We start from the raw sequence: 19459 nt of genomic DNA, 5'->3' as shown, positions 1-19459 counted from the left end.
ATGATGCAATCTCTATTGCACTCCACACTGCCCTTTCCCACCTGGACAAAAGGAACACTTATGTGAGAATGCTATTCATTGACTACAGCTCAGCGTTCAACACCATAGTGCCCTCAAAACTCATCACTAAGCTAAGGATCTTGGGACTAAACACCTCCCTCTGCAACTGAATCCTGGACTTCCTGACTGGCCGCTCCAAGGTGGTGAGGGTAGGTAGCAACACATCTGCCACGCTGATCCTCAACACTGGAGCCCCCCAGGGGTACGTGCTCAGTCCCCTCCTGTACTCCCTGTTCACCCACGACTGCATGGCCAGGCACGACTCCAACACCATCATTACGTTTGCAGACAACACAACAGTGGTAGGCCTGATCACAACAATGACGAGACAGCCTATAGGGAGGAGGTCAGAGACCTGGCCGGGTGGTGCCAGAAAAACAACCTATCCCTCAATGTAACCGAGACTAAGGAAAAGGAGGACCGAGCATGCCCCCATTCTCATCGACGGGGCTGTAGTGGAGCAGGTTGAGAGCTTCAAGTTCCTTGGTGTCCACATCACCAAGTGGTAACCAGTGAGTTGAGATGTTGTGTCGGGTCCCGTGTGGCTCAGTTGGTAGAGCATGGTGTTTGCAACGCCAGGGTTGTGGGGTTGATTCCCACGGGGGACCAGTACGGGGGAAAAAAAGAATGTATGAAATGTATGCATTCACTACTGTAAGTCACTCTGGATAAGAGCGTCTGCTAAATTACTAAAATGTAAAATGAGATAAGGTGGCGCTTTACCTAGCAAGGAATTATAGATGACCTGGAGCCAGTGGTTTTGGCAACGGACATGTAGCGAGGACCAGCCAACGAGAGCATACAGGTGCAATGGTGGGTAGTATATGGGGCTTTGGTGACAAAATGGATGGCACTGTGATAGATTGCATCCAATTTGCTGAGTAGAGTGTTGGAAGTTATTTTGTAAATCACATCGCCAAAGTCAAGGATCGGCAGGATAGTCAGTTTTATGCGGGTATGTTTGGCAGCATGAGGCTTTGTTGCGAAATAGGAAGCCGATTCTAGATTTAATTTTGGATTGGAGATGCTTATTATGAGTCTGGAAGGAGAGTTTACAGTCTAGCCAGACACCTAGGTATTTATAGTTGTCCACATATTCTAAGTCAGAACCGTCCAGAGTAGTGATGCTAGGCGGGCGGGCAGGTGCGGGCAGCGATTGGTTGAAGAGCATGCATTTAGTTTTACTAATGTTTAAGAGCAGTTGGAGGCCACGGAAGGAAAGTTGTATGGCATTGAAGCTCGTCTGGAGGTTTGTTAACACAGTGTCCAAAGAAGGGCCAGATGTATACAGAATGGTGTCGTCTGCGTAGAGGTGGATCAAAGAATCACTCGCAGCAAGAGCGACATCATTGATATATACAGAGAAAAGAGTCGGCCCGAGAATTGAACCCTGTGGCACCCCCATAGAGACTGCCAGAGGTCCGGACAGCAGGCCCACTGAACTCTATCTGAGAAGTAGTTGGTGAACTATTGTAAATGTTTATCAGCACAGCATTATGACAGCATTTGAGAAACTAAGGCTGTTGAGTCGGCCGATAAGAATACGGTGATTCGAAAGCCTTGGCCATGTCGATGAATTGTGTTTGGGGAATAAAGATAGACATGGTTGTTAAAAGGTAGTGGTAATATTTCATTCAGAACAGACATTTGTAAGCGGCTTACCCCATAACTGGGGTAATTTGTGCCAGGAGACCACTTTATTTATTTATTTATCTTTTCATAACTGTAATGTTTACATACATTCTGATTATTTCCAAGGATACACAGCATTCTGAAATATATGTGGATATATTTGTTAGAAAGATTACTATATTTGTGACCGACCGGCTCAATTCGGTCTTATGTAGCAAAATTTGAAATAGTGTTGTTCACATTAGATAAAAGTAGAGACTCAGAGCTGGTTAAGTGTGCCTTGAAATCTAAATAAATCACAGACAGTGTCACCAGCAAAGCACCCCCACACCATCACACCTCCTCCTCCATGCCTTACGGTGGGAACCACACATGCGGAGATCCTCCATTCACCTACTCTGCGTCTCACAAAGACACGGCGGTTGGAACCAAAAGTCTCAAATTTGGACTCATCAGACCAAAGGACCGTTTTCCACCGGTCTAATGTCCATTGCTCATCTTTCTTGGCTCAAGCAAGTCTCTTCTTCTTACTGGTGTCCTTTTGTAGTGGTTTCTTTGCAGCAATTAGACCATGAAGGCCTGATTCAGGCAGTCTCCTCTGAACAGTTGATGTTTAGATGTGTCTGTTACTTGAACTCTGTGAAGCATTTATTTGGGCTGCTATTTCTGAGGCTTGGAACTCTGATGAACTTATCCTCTGCAGCAAAGGTAACTCTGGATCTTCCTTTCCTGTGGCGGTCCTCATGAGAGCCATTTTCATTATAGCGCTTGATGGTTTTTGCGACTGCACTTGAAGAAACTTTCATAGTTCTTAACATTTTCTGAATTGACTGACCTTCATGTCTTAACGTAATGATGGACTGTAATTTCTCTTTGCTTATTTGAGCTGTTGTTGCCATAATATGGACTTGGTATTTTACCAAATAGGGCTATCTTCTGTATACCACCCCTACCTTTTCATAACACAACTGATTGGCTCAAACGCATTAAGAAGGAAAGAAATTCCACAAATGAAAACCTATTAATTGAAATGCATTCCAGGTGACTGAAGCTGACTGAGAGAATGCCAAGAGTGTGCAAAGCTGCCAACAAGGCTAAGGATGGCTACTTTGAATAACACTTTTTTGGTCACTACATGATTACATATGTGTTATTTCATAGTTTTGATGTCTTCACTATTATTCTACAATGTAGAAAATAAGTCCTTGAATGAGTACGTGTGTCCAAACTTTTGACTGGTACTCTACGCTCAAATGCCTCTCCTGTGAAGTAGTGACGGGCGACATACACCTAGTTTTCTGAAACAAGTCACATTTTCCTTGACAGAGTGATGCTGAATGTTAAAAATGGCTCAACTTACCCCTCTTCCCTACTCCATCACCCCAACTTACCCCTCTCCCCTACTCCATCACCCCAACTTACCCTTCTCCCCTAACTCCATCACCCCAACTTACCCCTCTCCCCTACTCCATCATCCCAACTTACCCCTCTCCCCTACTCCATCATCCCAACTTACCCCTCTCCCCTACTCCATCATCCCAACTTACCCCTCTCCCCTACTCCATCACCCCAACTTACCCCTCTCCCCTACTCCATCACCCCAATTTACCCCTCTCCCCTACTCCATCACCCCAACTTACCCCTCTCCCCTACTCCATCACCCCAACTTACCCCTCTCCCCTACTCCATCACCCCAACTTACCCCTCTCCCCTACTCCATCATCCCAACTTACCCCTCTCCCCTACTCCATCACCCCAACTTACCCCTCTCCCCTACTCCATCACCCCAACTTACCCCTCTCCCCTACTCCATCACCCCAACTTACCCCTCTCCCATACTCCATCACCCAAACTTACCCCTCTCCCCTACTCCATCACCCAAACTTACCCCTCTCCCCTACTCCATCACCCAAACTTACCCCTCTCCCCTACTCCATCACCCAAACTTACCCCTCTCCCCTACTCCATCACCCAAACTTACCCCTCTCCCATACTCCATCACTCCAACCGTTTGCCCAGATGGCTACTCTATCAGAAGTAGATCTTTAGCCCACTACATCCCTCCCTCCCTCCATCCCTCCTCCCTTCCTCCATCCCTCCCTCTCTCCCTCCCTCAATGCTCTCCTTCTTTCCAAATTCCCTCCTTTCCCTACTCCCCCTCTCTTTCCCCCGAATGCCAAATCGCTTACATTGGCTTAATCCATCTTTTTTTACCTCTTCTCCTCTTATGCCACTTGTTATTACTCTGCATTTCAACTGCTCACTCTCTACTCAGCACACCCATTCAATATTATGTCCATTCGCTCATCACATCCTATTCAATATTATGTCCATTCTGTCATCACATCCTATTTGATATTATATCCATTCTGTCATCACATCCTATTCAATATTATGTCCATTCTGTCGTCACATCCTATTCGATATTATATCCATTCTGTCATCATATCCTACTCAATATTATGTCCATTCTGTCGTCACATCCTATTCGATATTATATCCATTCTGTCATCACATCCTACTCAATATTATGTCCATTCAGTCATCCCTGTATTCTCTCTCTATTAATAGTTGCCATTCATTCCATCACTTTCTTGTTCACCAGTATTGTATAGGTTCCCTCTCTTTCTCTCTCCGCCAGCTAGTTCTCTATATTACTCTCTCTGCCTGCTAGCTCCCTCTCTTTCTCTCTCTGCCTGCTTGTTCCCTCTTTCTCTCTCTGCCTGATTGTTCCCTCTCTTTCTGTCTCTGCCTGCTTGTTCCCTCTCTTTCTGTCTCTGCCTGCTTGTTCCCTCTCTTTCTCTCTGCCTGCTAGCTCTCTCTCTTTCTCTCTGCCTGCTAGCTCTCTCTCTTTCTCTCTGCCTGCTAGCTCTCTATATTTATCTCTCTGCCTGTTAGCTCTCTCTATTTATCTCTGCCTGCTAGCTCTCTCTATTTATCTCTCTGCTTGCTATCTCTATCTGCTTGCTAGCTCTCTCTCTTCTCTATCTGCCTGCTAGCTCTCTCTATTTATCTCTCTGCTTGCTATCTCTATCTGCTTGCTAGCTCTCTCTCTTCTCTAACTGCCTGCTAGCTCTTTCTATTTTTCTATCTGCCTGCTAGCTCTCTGTCTTTCTCTCTGCCTGCTAGCTCTCTCTATTTATCTCTCTGCCTGCTAGCTCTCTCTATTTATCTCTCTGCCTGCTAGCTCTGTCGCTTTCTCTCTCTGCCTGCTTGCTAGCTCCATCTCTACCCCCCACCCTCTCTCTCTCAATTAATTTTAATTTAAGGGCTTTATTGGCATAGGAAACACATGTTTACATTGCCAAAGCAAGTGAAATAGATAATGAAAAAAAGTTAAATAAACAATAAAAATCCACAGTAAACGTTACTCTCTCTTTCTCTCTCTCCATGTACTCCCTCCCTCTTGCAGGCGTGAGTCATCCTCTACTCCCTCACATTTGTCTCAGTGTGTCTGCCCAGCTCAGTCACAGGGTCACAGCCTAGCCCAGCTGACACGTAGCCACAACGGAGTACAATACAGCATAGCCGTGGGAAGTAGGGGTGCTGTAGATGCTGCAGCACCCCTGGTGGTAAGATGGTAAAACTTCAAGAATTTGTGGTGTTGCAGAAAAAATATTATTGCATTAACAGTTTTAATATATGGTCCCCATTCTGCACAGCGGATATGGACGATGCTCTCCCCTGCTGCTAATAAGTTCTCAAGTTGAGGATTTTTATTACTAAAAGATAGATTAGAGTATTTTCATTGTCTTCTCTTTACAGCAACAGCCATGTGCTTTCCAAACTATGTTTTCCCGCGATTGTATTTGGAAATATTGCAGTCCCCGTCGATGAAAAACATCCCCACAGCATGATGCTGCCACCACCATGCTTCACTGGTGGTATTCTCGGGGTATTGAGAGGTGTTGGGTTTGCGCCAGACATTTTCCTTGATGGCCAAAAAGCTCAATTTTAGTCTCATCTCACCAGAGTACCTTCTTCCATATGTTTGGGGAGTCTCCCACATGCCTTTTTGGAGAACACCAAACGTGTTTACTTATTTTTTTTCTTTAAGCAATGGCTTTTTTTTGGACCACTCTTCTGTAAGAGTGGCCAGCTCTATGGAGTGTACGGCTTATAGTGGTCCTATGGACAGATACTCCAATCTCCGCTGTGAAGCTTTGCAGCTCCTTCAGGGTTGTCTTTGGTCTCTTTGTTGCCTCTCTGATTAATGCACTCCTTACATGGTCTGTGAGTTTGGGTGGGCGGCCCTCTCTTGGCAGGTTTGTTGTGGTGCCATATTCTTCCCATTTTTAATAATGGATTTAATGGTGCTCTGTGGGATGTTCAAAGTTTCAGATGTATTTTTATAACCCAACCCTGATCTGTACTTCTCCACAACTTTGTCCCTGACCTGTTTGGAGAGCTCCTTGGTCTTCATGGTGCCACTTGCTTAGTGGTGCCCCTTGCTTAGAGGTGTTGCAGACTCTGGGGCCTTTCAGAACAGGTGTATATATACTGAGATCATGTGGCACTAATTATGTGACTTCTGAAGCTAATTGGCTGCTTATTTAGGGGCTTCATAGCAAAGTGGGTGAATAGATACAGTTGAAGTCGGAAGTTTACATACACCTTAGCCAAATACATTTAAACTCAGTTTTTCACAATTCCTGACATTTAATCCTAGTAAAAATTCCCTGTTTTAGGTCAGTCGCCACTTTATTTTAAGAATGTGAAATGTCAGAATAATAATAGAGAGAATGATTTATTTCAGATTTTATTTCTTTCATCGCATTCCCAGTGGGTCAGAAGTTTACATACACTCAATTAGTATTTGGTAGCATTGCCTTTAAATTGTTTAACTTGGGTCAAACGTTTTGGGTAGCCTTCCACAAGCTTCCCACAATAAGTTGGGTGAATTTTGGCCCATTCCTCCTTACAGAGCTAGTGTAACTGAGTCAGGTTTGTAGGCCTCCTCGCTCGAATACTCTTTTTCAGTTCTGCCCACAAATTTTCTATAGGCTTGAGGTCAGGGCTTTGTGATGGCCACTCCAATACCTTGACTTTGTTGTCCTTAAGCCATTTTGCAACAACTTTGGAAATATGATTGGGGTCATTGTCCATTTGGAAGACCTATTTGCGACCAAGCTTTAACTTCCTGACTGATATCTTGAGATATTGTTTCAATGTATCCACATAATTTTCCCTACCTCATGACACCATCTATTTTGTGAAGTGCACCAGTCCCTCCTGCAGCAAAGTACCCCCACAACATGATACTGCCACCCCTGTGCTTGTCACGTCCAGACCAGCAGAGGGAGCAATTGTATTAGTTTTGGTCAGGACGTGGCAGAGATTTTTTGTGTTACATGTAAGTGGGTTGTTGGACTCCCAATTGAAGGCAGGTGTGTTGAGTTGCCTTTGATTGGGAGTCCTATATAGTAGTGTGTGTTTTTCTTTGGGGTTGTGGGTAGTTGTTTTTGCATTGCGTTTTGTGTGCCTGCAAAACTGTTGCTGTCGTGTTTATTGTTTTTTTCCTGTGGATGCTTTACTTGAGTTTATTAAAAATATGAGTATCCACATTCCCGCTGCGCCTTGTTCCATTCCCGACGACAGACCTTACAGTGCTTCACAGTTGGGATGGTGTTCTTCGGCTTGCAAGCCTCCCCCTTTTTACTCCAATCATAATGATGGTCATTATGGCCAAACAGTTCTATTTATGTTTTATCAGACCAGATATTTCTCCAAAAAGTACGATTTTTGTCCCCATGTGTAGTTGCAAACGGTAACTGTTGCAAACTGTAACTGTTTTTGTGGCTGTTTTGGAGCAGTGGCTTATTCCTTGATGAGCTGCCTTTCAGGTTATGTCGATATAGGACTTGTTTTACTGTGGATATAGATGCTTTTGTACCTGTTTCCAACAGCATCTTCACAAGGTCCTTTGCTGTTGTTCTGGGATTGATTTGCACTTTTCAAACCAAAGTACCTTCATCTCTGGGAGACAGAACGCGTCTCCTTCCTGAGCGGTATGACGGCTGCATGGTCCCATGGTGTTTATACTTGCGTACTATTGTTTGTACTGATGAACGTGGTACCTTCAGGCATTTGGAAATTGCTCCCAAGGATGAACCAGACTTGTCTGAGGTCTTGGCTGATTTCTTTTGATTTTCTCTTGGCTGATTTCTTTTGATTTTCCCATGATGTCAAGCAAAGAGGCACTGAGTTTGAAGGTAGGCCTTGAAATACATGCACAGGTACACCTCCAATTGAATCAAATTATGTCAATTAGCCTATCAGAAGCTTCTACAGCCATGATATAATTTTCTGGAATTTTCCAAGCTGTTTAAAGGCACAGTCAATAGTGCCTTTAAACAGTAGTGTATGTAACTTCTGACCCAATGGAATTGCGATACAGTGAATTATAAGTGAAATAATCTATCAGTAAACAATTTTTGGAAAAATTACTTGTGTCATGCACAAAGTAGATGTCCTAACTGACTTGCCAATACTATAGTTTGTTAACAAGAAATTTGTGGAGTGGTTGAAAAACGAGTTTTAATGACTCCAACCTAAGTGTATGTAAACTTCCGACTTCAATTGTGTGCACTCAACATTTTTCAGTTTTTAAAAAAAAATTTTTTGAAACAAGAATTTTTTTTCATTTCACGTCTCCAATTTGGACTATTTTGTGTATGTCCATGACATGAAATTCAAATAATAATCTATTTAAATTACAGGTTCTAATGCAACAAAATTGGAAAAACGCCAAGGGGGATGAATAATTTTGCAAGGCACTGTATAGGCTGTCTCGTCGTTGTCAGTGATCAGGCCTACCACTGCTATGTCATAGGCAAACTTAATGATGGTGTGCAGTCATGGGTGAACAGGGAGTACAGGAAGGGACTGAGCATGCACCCCTGAGGGGCCCCTGTGTTGAGGATCAGCGGATGTGTTGTTACCTACCCTTACCACCTGGGAGCGGCCGGTCAGGAAGCCCGGGATCCAATTGCTGAGGGAGGTGTTAAGTCACAGGGTCCTTAGCTTTTTGATGAGCTTTGAGGACACTATTGTGTAGAACACTGAGCTGTAGTCAATGAATAGCATTCTCACATAGGTGTTCCTTTTGTCCAGGTGGGAAAGGGCAGTGTGGAGTGCAATAGAGATTGCATCATCTGTGGATCTGTTTGGGCGGTATGCAAATTGGAGTGGGTCTAGGGTTTCTGGGATAATGGTGTTGATGTGAGCCATTACCAGCCTTTCAAAGCCCTTCATGGCTACAGACGTGAGTGCTACGGGTCGATAGTAATTTAGGCAGTTTACCTTACTATTCTTGGGCACAGGGACTATGGTGGTCTGCTTAAAACATGTTGGTATTACAGACTCGGACAGGGAGAGGGTGAAAATGTCAATGAAGACACTTGCCAGTTGGTCAGCACATGCTCGCACTACACGTCCTGGTAATCCATCTGGCCCTGAGGCCTTGTGAATGTTGACCTGTTTAAAGGTGTTACTCACATTGGCTGCGGAGAGCGTGATCACACAGTCTTCCGGAACAGCTGGTGCTCTCATGCATTTTTCAGTGTTATTTGCCATGAAGCGAGCATTGCGAGCATGGAAGTAGTTTAGCTCGTCTGATAGGCTCGTGTCACTGGGCAGCTCTCGGCTGTGCTTCCGTTTGTAGTCTGTAATGGTTTGCAAGCCCTGCCACATAAGACCAGCGTCATAGTCGGTGTAGTACGATTCGATCTTAGTCCTGTATTGATGCTTTGCCTGTTTGATGGTTCGTCGGAGGACATAGCGGATTTTTTGCATCCTAACTGGTTGCATCACTGCCTGGTACGGCAATTGCTCGGTCTCCGACCGCAAGGCACTACAGAGGGTAGTGTGTACGGCCCAGTACATCACTGGGGCTAAGCTGCCTGCCATCCAGGACCTCTACACCAGGCGGTGTCAGAGGAAGGCCCTAAAAATTGTCAAAGACCCTAGCCACCCCAGTCATAGACTGTTCTCTCTACTACCGCATGGCAAGTGGTACCGTAGTGCCAAGTCTAGGACAAAAAGGCTTCTCAACAGTTTTTACCCACAAGCCATAAGACTCCTGAACAGGTAATCAAATGGCTACCCGGACTATTTGCATTGTGTCCCTCCCCCAACCCCCCTTTTTATGCTGCTGCTACTCTCTGTTTATCATATACTGTATGCATAACTATACATTCATGTACATACTACCTCAATTGGGCCGACCAACCAGTGCTCCCGTACATTGGCTAACCAGGATATCTGAATTGTGTCCCGCCACCCACCACCCACCAACCCCTCTTTTACGCTACTGCTAGTCTCTGTTCATCATATATGCATAGTCACTTTACCCATATCTACATGTACATACTACCTCAATCAGCCTGACTAACCAGTGTCTGTATGTAGCCTTTATAGCCTCGCTACTGTATATAGCCTGTCTTTTTACTGTTGTTTATATTTCTTTACTTACCTATTGTTCACCTAATACCTTTTTTGCACTACTGGTTAGAGCCTGTAAGTAAACATTTCACTGTTGTATTCGGCGCACGTGACAAATAAACGTTGATTTGATTGTAGTTTCCCTGCATTAAAGTCCCCAACTACTAGAAGTGCTGCCTCTGGGTGAGCAATTTCCTGTTTGCTTATGGCGGAATAAAGCTCCTTCATTGCGGTCTTAGTGACGGCATCAGTCTGTGGTGGTATATAGACAGCTACGAAAAATACAGATAAAAACTCTCTAGGTAGATAGTGTGTGCTCAGCTTATCATGAGATACTCTTCCTCAGGCAGACATAAACCTTGAGACTTCCTTAGATATCGTGCACCAGCTGTCATTTCCAAAAATACATAGTCCGCTGCCCCTTGTCTTACCAGACGCCACTGTTCTGTCCTGCCGATACAGCGTATAACCAGCCAGCTGTATGTTGATAATGTCGTCGTTCAGCCACGACTCCTTGAAGCATAATATATTACAGATTGGAATGTCCCTTTGGTAATTTAATCTTCCGCATTGGTCATTGATTTTATTTTTCAAAGATTGCACATTTGCTAGCAGAATGGAAGGAAGTGGGGGTTTATTCGATTACCTGCAAATTCTCAGAAGGCAACCCGCCTTCTGGCCCCTTTTTCTGCGCCTTCTCTTCAGGGAAATGACGGGGATCTGGGCCTGTTCCCGGGGAAGCAGTATATCATTCACATCGGGCTCGTGAGTAATCACAGTTCTGATGTCCAGAAGTTATTTTCGGTCAGAAGAGACGGTAGCAGCAACATTATGTACAAAATAAGTAAAAAAATAAGTTACAAACAACGCAAAGAAATGAACAAAAAAACACAATTGGTTAGGAATACGTAAAACGTCAGCCGGCGCCATCTTGTCATCATCAAGTTCGTTGACAACACGGCAATGGTAGGCCGGATTACCAACAACGACGAGATGGCCTACAGGGTGGAGGTAGACACTCTGATGGCATGGTGCCAGATAAATAACCTCTCCCTCAACATCAGCAAAACAAAGTAGCTGATTGTGGATTTCAGGAAGAACCAGGCTTGGCACGCCCCCATCCTCATCAACGGGGCCGCTGTGGAGACAGTCAAAAACGTAATGATCCTTGGCGTACACATCTGTGGTTTGACATGAAATGGTCAAACCACACAGACACCGTGGTGAAGAAGGCACGATGGACTCTTTAACCTCAGGAGGCTGAAAGACTTTGGCCTGTCCCCGAGGGCCCTCACAGTGTTCTACAGGAGCACCATCAAGAGCATACTGTCAGGCTGCATCACAGGCTGGTACAGCAACTCCACCGCCGCTGGCTGCAAGACTACTGAGGGTGGTACGCACAGCCAAACCCACCATTGGGTGCACACTGCCTGCCTTCCAGGACACCTACGACACCAGGTGTCATAGGAAGGTCAAATAGATCAGGGACATCAGCCACCCGAGTCACGGCCTGTTCTCCCTGTTTCCATCACGCGGGCAATACAGACGCGGGCAATACAGGAGTACCATGCCTAAAATTAACAGACTGGCTAATAGCTTCTACCCCCAGACTATCATGCTGCTGAATAGTCACCACTAGTCAGATACCTGCTCCCCTGTCCCCTTCCGGACTTCCTACAACCCCCCCCCCCCCCCCCCCCCCCCCCGCCCCTCATTTGGACATTCCCAAAGCATGACGTCCAAAATGTTGTACTTTTGACTCATCTGTCCATAGAACATTCTTCCAAGAGTCTTGATGATCATCCAGGTGCTTCTAGGTGCTTTTTGGCAAACGTAACTTTTTGGATGAGATGGGTCCCATTATGTTTTGTGAAAAACAAAATACTGCATTCCACAGTAAGAACCTCATACCAACAGTCAAGCATGGTGGTGGTAGTGTGATGTTTTGGGGATGCTTTGCTGCCTCAGGACCTGGACGACTTGCCTTAATAGAAGGAACCATGAATTCTGCTCTGTATCAGAGAATTCTACAGGAGAATGTCAGGCCATCCGTCTGTGAGCTGAAGCTGAAGCGCAGCTGGGTCATGCAGCAAGACCATGATCCAAAACACACAATCAAATCTACATGAAAATGGTTATAAAGCAACACATTTGACGTTTTGGAATGGCCTAGTCAAAGTCCAGACATAATCCCATTTGAGATGTTGTGGCAGGACTTGAAATGAGCAGTTGATGCTTGAAAACCCATAAATGTTGCTAAGTTAAAGCCAAAGAGTGGGCCAAAATTCCTCCACAGCAATGTGAGAAACTGATCAACAACTACAGGAAGTGTTTGGTTGCAGTCATTGCAGCTAAAGGTGGCACAACCAGTTATTGAATGTACTTTTTCACACAGGGGAAGTGGGTGTTGTTAATTAAATAAATAAACCAAAAAATGGATACTTATTTTATTTGTAAACTCCCTTTCCCTTTATCTAATATTAGGTTTTGGTTGAAGATCTGAAAACATTCCATGTAAAAGATTTTCAAAAATAGAGAAAATCAGAAACGAGCCAAATATTTTTTCACGGTGCTGTACATTTTGCGTCATTGTTTTTTGATGTTCTTCTCAGAGATCTATTTTAGACGACAGCACAGTTTTAGACCTTGTGTACGGTGCTGGTTTTCCTCACTTTAAATTATTGGTCTCTTCTGCGGAAAAGACATCTCATCAGCACTATTCTGTTGGAGTGTTCCGCTCAAACAGGCTCTGATGCTTTGCTACTGGGCTCTGCTTCAAACACAACTTAGAACTCCGAAGACACACATGCAGGCATGCACACACACACACACACACGCACACACATGCAGGCATGCACACACACACACACACACGCACACACATGCAGGCATGCACACACACACACACACACACGCACACACATGCGCAGACACACACACACACACACGTACACACACACACACACACACACACACACACACACACACTCTCTGCCCCCAACATCCTCTTTCGGTGGAAAGTTTATTCATGGTCTTTTCCTCTCCCCCATATATAAACATACAGACAAGCCAGGAAGAAATTTTGCATGAAAATGTCCTTCTATTTGTGGCTGGGTGAGCATGAATATTGGCTTGTACAGAATGCCTTTATAACAAGCAATAACGTGCAAATGACCCAACAACCCAGGGCTCATTAAATAAAACATGGGAATAAGGACAAAGTGTACTCCTGTAGCATATTCATAATGATGATGAGAACGCTGGTTTAATGCAGTCGCTGGAGGAGTTGGGTGGGTTGGAAGTTTTGTCCAGCATGGATCCTACATCCATTGAGAGGTGTATGGTTCTGTGTTGTACTGCAGAGAGGTGCCTGGGTATAGTCTGGTTCAACCAGACTGAACACTGCACTCACCATTGTTGAGAGTTTACCAGTCTAGTTTACTAGGCTAGGGTCTGGGTGCAGAGAGAGGGATGGATACTGAGTGGCCAGGGAATGGACACATCCATCTAGGAGCCAGCAGCTCACCCGTTAGCAGAGCCAGGAGGAGAGGTCCGCATTGCACTGTAGAGCCGAGCCGGCTTATCAGTTGCCACGAGTGACAGAGTGTAGTCCTTCAGAGGAGTGTGACTGTGATGGGCAGTGTTCATTAGTGCTCAAGCCCCCTGCTAAATGGAGTCCAACTAGGGGTGGTTCGCAGAGACGCACGTACACACACACACATAGACACACACATAGACACACAATTTTGCTTGGTCAAAGAGTTGGTATTTTTGGGGGGCAGAGGTCATTAGAGTAATACCCAGCATGCTTTACAACCGTACATCTGTACATTTACAGTTTGGTCATTCAATAGATGATTTTATCGAGAGCGTCTTCCGTCAGTGCATTCAACTTAGATAAACAACCACAAGTAAAAAGTTGATGTAACCGTCACTGAGAATGTTGTTGGAGTTAAACTGCTCTGTGGTTAGTTCATGGTGCTTTAACAACTGCTGGTTTAGAAACTAGCAGAGAAGCTAATGGCTGAGCAAGAAGCAAATGGGAGCACAAACTCCCTACTGAAATCTTCACTATATCATTGTTATTTGAAAATACAACTTTTGAATGTAAAGGAGGTGAAAGATAGAGGGAGACAAACAGGGAGGATGAAGAGGGGAGAACAAGAGAGCGGACAGAGAGAGAGAGAGAGAGAGCGAAAAGAGATATAGAGAGAGAAATGGACTGTCATCCAGGTCTGCTGTGGACGGCTCATGGATTGCCTGCAGCTGAGCAATATCTCAACTCAACTTTTCAACCAGCATGTTATACACATGGGCTTGACTTTCCATTGAGCTGTGTATATTTACCTGTATAGTGGCTTATACACTGTCCAATACAGTCTTATGTTTCCCAATAGTGTGTGCCATTTACCCCACCAGCAAAATATAACATGCCATACGTTGCAATGCTCCTTTATCTTGTCTTGTGATTGACTGATGTTTGCTGCTGTGTTGAGCACATGCTGAGTGCCTTGAAAATACTGTGCATGTATCATAAATGGCCCCCTATTACCTATATAGTGCACTACTTTTGACCAGAGTGTTATGGGCCCTGGTTAAAAGTAGTACACTACATAGGCAACAGGGGGCCATTTCAGATGCATCCTCAGTGTTTGTCACATTCCTATGGTGGTTTGCTCTGTCATTCAATTGTTTGCCTCCCCAATACCCGGCTGAAATGCTATCAGCAGTGTGTATTGACTGTGGGTCTGTTGGGTATGTGGTTGACTCAAGCAGTGGACAAACAGACTGAGTGGTCTGTCAACATTCGCCTTGGATTAGCACATCAAAACAGACTGGATGTCCTTGGACGGACAGACGGACGGACGGACTGACGGACTGACTGACTGACTGACTGACTGACTGACTGACTGACAGACAGACAGACAGACTGTAGTGCTGAGCTATTAACCGAAATGTCAGTTATGTTGGGGTATTTAAACAACTAATTGACCAATGTTCGTTTGGTCATTTCGTAGTTTTTTTTTCTGCGAACTCAATGTATACAATGAGCAGATTCTCTAGAGATAAATAAGACCATGCCCTAACTGTGTGATGTGGTAGGGAGTTGTAGTTTCCAACAGACCAATATTCCACATAGTTAAGCGCAGAACATGTTATAATTAACTACAATGACCATAATCCATTGCACTCCTACTCGTCAGGTTTGTGTGTTTCTTTTGCGCCTGCTACGTTAGGTTAGTGTGGGACAGACATGGAGAGAGAGGAGACAGAAGAACATGTGATGGGTAGTGATATAGAGTAAATTCTTCTCGAGGTATCTTTACCCGAAAATACATGATCTAAGTGATTGATAGCTGCTATTCAGCAGTCATAAAAGTATGCCTTATTTACTTTGAAGAACTACTAAAATAGTGATTTTGTCAGATAGCATAAACAGGAGCTCTATAGAGATGAGATGATGACTTGGAATGAAATAATAAAGTCATCAAATAAAACAAGTGCAATGTACACAACTGAAATGTTTCATTAAAGTAATGTGAATAAATGATGTTTAAGTGATCAGCAGTAATGGACAGTCACTACCATCATGGGACTTGTATTAATAGTTTTATTCAGTGTTGTTGCAGCATTCAACCCACATAACGCATGGTGCATTTAATATTCAATAATAAAAATAAATCGAAAACCGTGATTATTATTTAATAATCGAACCGAAACTGAACCGACCTCAAAAAGCATTCATCGCTCAGCACTAACCAACAGACAGACAAACAGAGAAACAGACAGTTTTGATATTGTGTAATGTGTATTAAGAACAGGTGATGTAAGAATAACACAGGAGAGTTTTTTGGTAAAACTGGCTGAAAGATATCTACATAAAGACTTCATAACACATTCAGAACCCACATTTGGTCTCAGTTTGGCACGTGATGCTCCACACACACCGACTGCAAAGTTTTAGACCTTGTGTACGGTGGTGGGTTTTCTCAGTAAAAATTCTTGGCCTTCGGAAAGGACACCTCATCAGCACTATTCTGTTGGAGCGTTCCCCTCAAACGGGCTCTGATGCTTTGCTACTGGGCTCTGCTTCAAACACAACTCCCAAGACACACATGCATACACACACACACTTACACCCCCCACACACACCTCATTACCGCGCCACCATGCAAAACCAAACACAAATGAAAGCCCCCGACATCCTGCTTTCGTGGAAAATTGTAGTAATGATCTGTTCTCTCCCCCATATACAAACGCTGTTGGGCTCCCGAGTGGCGTAGCGGTCTAAGGCACTGCTTCTCAGTGCAAGAGGCATCACTACAGAACCAGGTTGTATCACAACCGGCTGTGATTGGTAGTCCCATAGGGCAGCGCACAATTGGCCCAGCGTCGTCCGGTTTTGGCCGGTGTAGGCCGTCATTGTAAATAAGAATTAGTTTTTAACTGACTTACCTAATTAAATAAAGGTAAAATAAAATAATAATAATAAACATACACTGAGTATACCAAACACTAAGGACACCTTCCTAACATTGAGTTGCCCTCAGAACAGCCTCTATTTGTTGGGACATCTTAATGTTTTGTATACCCTTTGTATATAAACACTGTTATACATATATAAACGCTGTTACAAAACATGAAGAACACCTGCTCTTTCCGTGACATAGACTGACCAGGTGAATGCAGGTGAAAGCTATGATCCCTTATTGATGTCACTTGTGAAATCTACTTCAATCAGTGTAGATGAAGGGTAGAAGACAGCTTGAAGAAGCCTTGAAACAATTGAGACATGGATTGTGTATGTGTGCCATTCAGAGCGTGAATGGGAAAGACAAAAGATTTAAGTGCCTTTGAACAGGGTATGGTAGTAGGTGCCAGGCTCACCGGTTTGTGTCAAGAACTGCAATGCTGCTGGGTTTTTCACACTCAACAGTTTCCCGTGTGTATCAAGAATGGTCCACCGCCCAAGGGACATGAAGCCAACTTGATACAACTGTGGGAAGCATTGTAGTCAACATGGGCCAGCATCCCTGTGGAAGGCTTTCGACACCTTGTAGAGTCCATGCCCCGACGAAATGAGGCTGTTCTGATGGCAAAACAACATATATTAACAATGTTAAAATCTATAAACACTGATACACATATATAAATACTGTTACACACAGAAAGATAGACAGATGGACACATGGTATAATTAAATGGCTGTAGTTCATTCCTACAGGTTCTATATTTGAGCTGTTTTTTAAAGGAAAAAGTCGAATTAAGAACATTATTGGCGTTGTTGAATTTGATTTTCATAATAGCAAGCTAGGATCGATGGTTTGGTTAGCTAAACTAGGAAGTCTGTTTGTTTGGCTACCAAGGCAACTACTGTAGCCATCTAGTAAACTATCTAGCTACTTCAGTGGATGATGAACACATTTATACATGCAAATGTGTTAAATTCTAGCCATGGTATTAAAGGGATAATCAATGAGGGGCTATGCGTTCTCTGGAAAGTAATGCAACTCCGTGGAAGGTTAGTTCTACTCCACTAGCGCGTCACAGAACACACCTTCCATGTCGTTCATTATTTTCCACAGAACGCATAGCCCCTCGTTGATTATCCCATAAATAACCCATTCATAACCCATACATAACACATTCATAACCCACACATAACACATTCATAACCCATACATAACATATTCATACCCCACTGTCGTGTCTTTGGCATCATTAAACTGAAGATTAATCTTTATCAAAAATTATCTGTAATTATTATTACGTAATTAAACTACTTAATCATGTAACTGTAATTGACTAGGAAGTCGGGGCACCAAGGAAAATATTCAGATTACAAAGTTATAATTTTCCTAATACAAGTTTCAGATATTTTAATATCTGATCACTTAGTCTTCTGATTAATGAATTATTCTTTACCTCACGTTAGTCTCATTCCAAACATTGTAAATTGTTGGTTATCTGCACGAACCCAGTCTTCACTATGAGTCATCCATACATCAATTGTCTTAAAATCATTTATTTACTAACTAAGTACTCACAGAAATGCATCACACAAACAAAGTAGATATTGTTACAAAGAAATGATAGCGGATGTGTACCCTAGTGGGCTAAACCGGCATGGCGGCTTGTTAGACAGAGGGACTGATAAGGGCGCGAAAGATAAGAGACACTACAAAGTTGATAATTATAACAATTGAAATACTAATCCTTTGCACATGAACGCTCACTCATTTGGGAATAATTGCGATCAATATATATATTTACGCTCAGTGTGTCGTCGGGATCTCTGTTGAAAAGTTTGTTTCTGTTGGAGAGTTTGTCCGCCCTCTCTCTCGCTCTCTCTCTCTCTGTCCTGGTTAGAATGAGTATTTCAGAGTGACATTCATTCATGTCGTTATAGATAGATGTTTCGGCGGTTGTCGGTCTTCACGTTCAATGATAACGAATTCCTAGCTGCAGACTAGTAATTAATATCAAAGACTTGTTCTTATTCTGTTGGTATCGATAGTCTAAGAGTTTAACCAAGTGGGATTGTTAAAAGATTCAGCCATCTACTCAAGCCTTATTTCCCTCTATGATAGAGGTACTGGTCTGGTCTCAAACCTTGGCCCTCTCGTTATCGAGGTAAGCTGGTCTCCTCTCAAACCTTGGCCCTCTCGTTATCAAGGTAAGCTGGTCTCGTCTCAACCCTTAGCCCCCTTGAAATTGAGTTAAGGTCAGTCTTAAGATAGAAAACCCAGGTGGGGGTTTTATTCGGAAGAGCAGAAAGGGCTGTCCCATGAAGCCAGGTCCTGTCTGTGTCCCTGGGGGCGTGCCAATGACTTAGTGAAACTTTAAACAGAAATACAATTCTCTCACATTAACATCATTACATAGCATCACATCATTTCACAAATAGTTTCATCTTTACTCATTCATTTTATACAACAATTAGATGTAAGCCTCATAGCTGAGACTCTTGTATAAGCAGGCTTATTGTAATGTGGCTGTATTGTCTCTCATGAGTTTCACAAAATTGTACCAAATGGACCAGTTCGTAGATGGATTCTTCACCGATATTTTATACATTCTCCAGAACATGAATATTGTCCGGTTGTCAAGTTCTGTGAGGTGGAAGAAATTCCTTTGTTCTCTCTATGAAAACTCACTCTCTCTCTATACTGTCTGGCCATGAGGAAGAATCTCCTCTAGGAATTTATGACCTCTCTGACCACAGTAGCCTGGGTGTAAGAGAGAGAGAGAGAGAGAGAGAGAGAGAGAGAGAGAGAGAGGTCGCAATTGTAAATGAGAACTTGTTCTCAACTTGCCTACCTGG

At 43.6% G+C, this 19459-nt stretch overlaps 1 protein-coding gene across 5 annotated transcripts in view; it reads left to right on the top strand.

The window, feature by feature from the left end:
* Nucleotides 1–19459, top strand: part of LOC115159225 (alpha-(1,6)-fucosyltransferase-like) — a 194025-nt gene that overhangs the window by 55901 nt on the left and 118665 nt on the right. Inside the window, exon 1 of one of the 5 annotated variants that reach the window (XM_029708856.1) lies at nucleotides 5160–5272. The exons of the other annotated variants lie outside the window; for them this stretch is intronic. The gene's annotated coding sequence lies outside the window, so the exon portion shown is untranslated. Of the gene's footprint in view, nucleotides 1–5159; nucleotides 5273–19459 lie in introns of those variants that run through there. 5 annotated transcript variants of the gene reach the window in all.

Source organism: Salmo trutta, chromosome 1 (genome assembly GCF_901001165.1).
Source record: "Salmo trutta chromosome 1, fSalTru1.1, whole genome shotgun sequence".
Lineage (NCBI taxonomy): Eukaryota > Metazoa > Chordata > Actinopteri > Salmoniformes > Salmonidae > Salmo > Salmo trutta.
Note: the sequence above shows the minus strand (reverse complement) of the source record. Positions and strands in the feature narration are given on the sequence as shown.